The sequence below is a fragment of the Sciurus vulgaris genome (genome assembly GCF_902686455.1).
Source record: "Sciurus vulgaris genome assembly, chromosome: 3".
Lineage (NCBI taxonomy): Eukaryota > Metazoa > Chordata > Mammalia > Rodentia > Sciuridae > Sciurus > Sciurus vulgaris.
This window is the reverse complement of record NC_136463.1, coordinates 89,163,034-89,167,064: the sequence shown is the minus strand read 5'-3', so window position 1 is coordinate 89,167,064 and position 4,031 is coordinate 89,163,034. Positions and strand designations below refer to the sequence as shown.

Below are 4,031 nucleotides of genomic sequence, written 5' to 3'. Positions count from 1 at the left end.
AATATTTGTTATGTAACTGTTTATAGAAAAGGTTTGCCAATCTGGTTTTGGTTTATCTGCAACCTTTTTCTACCAGTCATTTAATGAGCCCCCTGGTGTTCTCTGTCACTTCCCTCTGTTCTCTTTTGACTACAGCACATGCCACTCTCAGAAATATCTCGTTTAGTTATTTACTTATATTTTGACTGCTTCCTCCTACTGGAAAGAAAGACCCTGAAGGGCAGAGGTCCCTCCTGTCCTGCTCATCACTGTGTCACTAGCTCATAGCATATTAAAGTTCTTTAATCATTACTTCTTGCAGGAATGAATGAATGAAAGTTTGCACAAAAGACAGTGGTGAGACAAAGGAATGACAATAAGGCATGCTGAGTGACTTGGTCATATATTTGAGTTTTCTACTTAACTGATCAGATGACATTAATCCTATATTCCCTAGAAGAAAAATCCAAATTGCTATCCACTCACTCTTATGTCAAATTGTAACCCACTCTGGTCAACCTAGGAAAATATTTCCCTCCATAACTGGTGAAATTTTCAGCCATGGCTATTACATACCTATCAGTGGTGTCCTGCCCTTTCTGAGATGGCTCCTTTATCCTCTGTGGATGCCACTTGCCCATGACCAGGATGAACACATGTGTCTCTCAATGTCTGGGCCATGCCCTTGAGGTGGGTAAGTGGAAGGCAGCAAAGACACCATGTCCATGCAATGATCTAACTTAATCCTACTTGCTATTTGGAACTTGGGTTTTACCTACATTATACTTGTTTTTACTCCTTAAAAAGTAATTAGGAAATTGATTGCTATAATTACATAAACTTGAAAACCAACCATCCGGTAAAATAGAGCTTTGTGGTATAAAGGAAACAATAATGTGAATCTCTTAAGAGTTAATTTTTAAAAATTCCAATATTTCTTGAGTGCTTAGAGAATAATCTGCAATATAAAAGGACACCACTCTACCTCCTGGGTTATCTTTTCTCTTACACATTCCTCAGGGGAGCTCTGAAACAAACACAGTTGATTGGGTAGCATGGTATTTGTGAGCTATGCCATCTGGAAGGGGACAGAGGTGCTTATCTGTAAGAAAATTCTCTTTATTCCACATATATTTTAATTTGTCTTAAAATGACTGTTGTGGGCTACTAAGGTCAAATCAAAAGGACTCAAGAGCCAATTTTAACCAAGCTCCACTGGTGAAAGATAAAATAATTTGAGCATAAAATAAGGACAATAGCTGCAGTGGATTGGCACTCATTAAATATGATTAAATCCATGAATTAAAAGTGACATTGGAAAAACAAAAGCAGTTAGCTGCTCACCATTGAAGAGTGCTAGGGAACCCGCGCACTATTTTGAACACAAAAGGGAGACTTAAATATTTATTTTCCCTCTCCTATATAAGCTGTGCCATTGGATAAACAAATAGTAGGCAACAGGGAATTAATTTTATAAAAGTATCCAGCTAATAAGTTGAGAGGAGTTGTTAGAATAGAAATATCCCCATTATGAAATCACCAATGAATTTAGTGAATTATACCATTTAACACAAGTGACTGCCAGCATCACAGAGATCACTGAACATTTTGCGCCTCTTTGACCAAAGAACTCATAATTGCCTTTGAAGTAGCCTTACCAGTGGGTGAAGTTCAATCTGATCAAGACTCTGGATACAATCACCAATTTATAGGAAATGTAGGGAGCAAGGGGATCATGTTGAAAGTTATCACATGAAAGCAATCAGCAAAAACCAGCTTGGAAAGCTCTGCAAGAAAAATAAATGTTTTTAAAACGACTAAATAGAGAAGGTAGATGAAGGGAGAGAACTTACAGATTGAAAGAAACTGCAGAAATTCATCAGCCAGTCATAATGTTTGGATCATCCTTGCTTGCATTCCAATCCCATAAATTATACAAATAATCAACATTTCTCAACTGGAAATTTAACACTGAATAGGTGTGTATTAAGGAATTATTCTTAACTTTTATGTGTGATATTTATATTGTATTTTAAAGTCCTGTTAGTAGTACTTTCTAAAATATTGGTAAATAATAACATACATGTGATTTGCTTGAGAGTAATACATGGCAGAGAGTAAGTGAGGGTGTAGATGAAACATGATTAGTGAGTCGTAAATTGTTGTGTGATGGGTTCATGGGGTTCATTATACTCTTCTTTCCACTTTTGTGTATGATTGGCATGTATGCTATAAATCTTTTTTTTTAAATGACTATTTTGGCAGAAGGAACCATAATTGTTCAACTAGTTCTTTTAATGGCAGATAGGGAAGGTGACATATAAGTATAAATTATTCATTTAAAAATTTATCTGTATGCTATATAAACAATGTTTTATATGTAGTGTATATAATGTTATTTATAACAGTATTATATGTTATTACATATAAGTTATCTAGATGATAAAATGCATAAGTTATTTAGATGATCACTAGGTTATCTGATTTAAAAATATTTAAATAATTAGTCCAGTGATTTACTTAATATAGTACATGCTATCAATTCATCATGGAATAACACACAAAGGCAGTACAAATCATGTTGGTTGATTTGTTTTTTCTCTCCTAAAAATCCACTGTGCCCACACAAAGTCAGGCCCTAAGGATACAAAGCATCTCAATCATGGTTTGACCTGGAGAAACCAATTTTCTCCAGGGGAAGATGGGTGAGTAAGAAGCACCAAACGGCACAGTAGCTGGCCTGTGAGGCCTGGCACCTGATGCACAGCGAGTGCAGAGGACCCCACCTGGAGAGAATGCCCAGCTGGAAGACACAGCCCTCTTTATATGAAAGTATAGAGGGAGAAGGTGGGAGGGCAGAGGTAACAGCAAGGTGCTCTGGAAGGGCATTTACCTGACTTTTGCTTAATAGGACTGGATTATAGAATGTATGGGCAAGGGTGAGAGAGGAGTCTAGTTGGGAAGAATTTTGTGCTAGGAATTTTGGAGGATGTGGAAGAAGAAAAATGTGAACTGCTGTGCAAATTCCTTAACCTCTCATTTCAGTTGCCTGCCTGGCTCTTGACTGTGACCATTAACGTGAAACAAAGTTGCTCTCAGGAGGTGCTTCCCAGATTCCTATCTGCACTCCCTTCTTGCCAAGCTCTGTGCTTGCCTTCTTTCCTTCCTAACCTACTGCTCTGCCCTCTTTCTCAGCCCAGGCTTTTATTGCTTCCATTTCCCTCTAAGTGTCCAGAGACCAGAGGCTCTGTCTGATTTTCCTTGCCTGCATTTAGCTACAACTGGATGCAACTTGAAATTGATTCACCAACGACCTTCATGCCTTTATTCAGTTGAGTTTTTCAACTGGATAGTACTTTGGAAATTAAACAATTTTAACTCCTTTCCTTCCTCCCCTCTTCCCCCCCCCCCCCCCCCCCCGTCCTCTTTCCCCTCTTTCCCTCCCTCTTCTCTTCCCCCCACCCCTTTTTTTTCTCTCTTTCTACTTGAAGGATTATCATGGTAACATGTATTATACGATCACTTATCTTTATGACTGGTTTAATTTACCCCTTTAAGTAATAATTTTTAAAAACAGTCCTATGAGGGTAATTCCTTTTCATTTATTGAGAGGTTTTCTTTTCTTTTTTTTTTTTTTTTTTGCGGGGGGGCGGTGGTTAAAGCAAAACATTAGCATTCTTAGCTGTTCACTTATTTATACTACAGGAAACCAACAGTTATGCAAAGCTACTGCCAACATAATCACGAGCTGCTGTGTAGAGTCTTAAGTACCTCATGGAAAAATAACTCTGAATTGGAATTCTTCCCAAAAGGCCAGCTTCGTTAATGCTTCAACAACTGAGGTAGGCAAAAAAGAAAAATTAAAAAAAAAAAAAAAAGAAATCTAGAAAGAGTTATAAATATAAATGACTGTTAAACTTTTCAGCAGGGTGACTTAGTGTAAAAAATGTGAGATATTAGCACAAAAGCTCTGGCAATAGTAGTACAGCTGTGTCATGTCTTTAATTTACCTAGAATTAATTATAGGTTTAAAATGCTTTATAGTTTAATTA

The 4,031-nt window shown here is 37.2% G+C and overlaps 1 long non-coding RNA gene across 1 annotated transcript in view; it reads left to right on the top strand.

The window, feature by feature from the left end:
- Window positions 1–3,694: 3,694 nt before the first annotated feature.
- Window positions 3,695–4,031, top strand: part of LOC306656753 — a 2,060-nt gene continuing 1,723 nt past the window's right edge. The window contains exon 1 of the long non-coding RNA XR_013762633.1: window positions 3,695–3,821. This is a non-coding gene — a long non-coding RNA (uncharacterized lncRNA). The remainder of the gene's footprint in view (window positions 3,822–4,031) is intronic.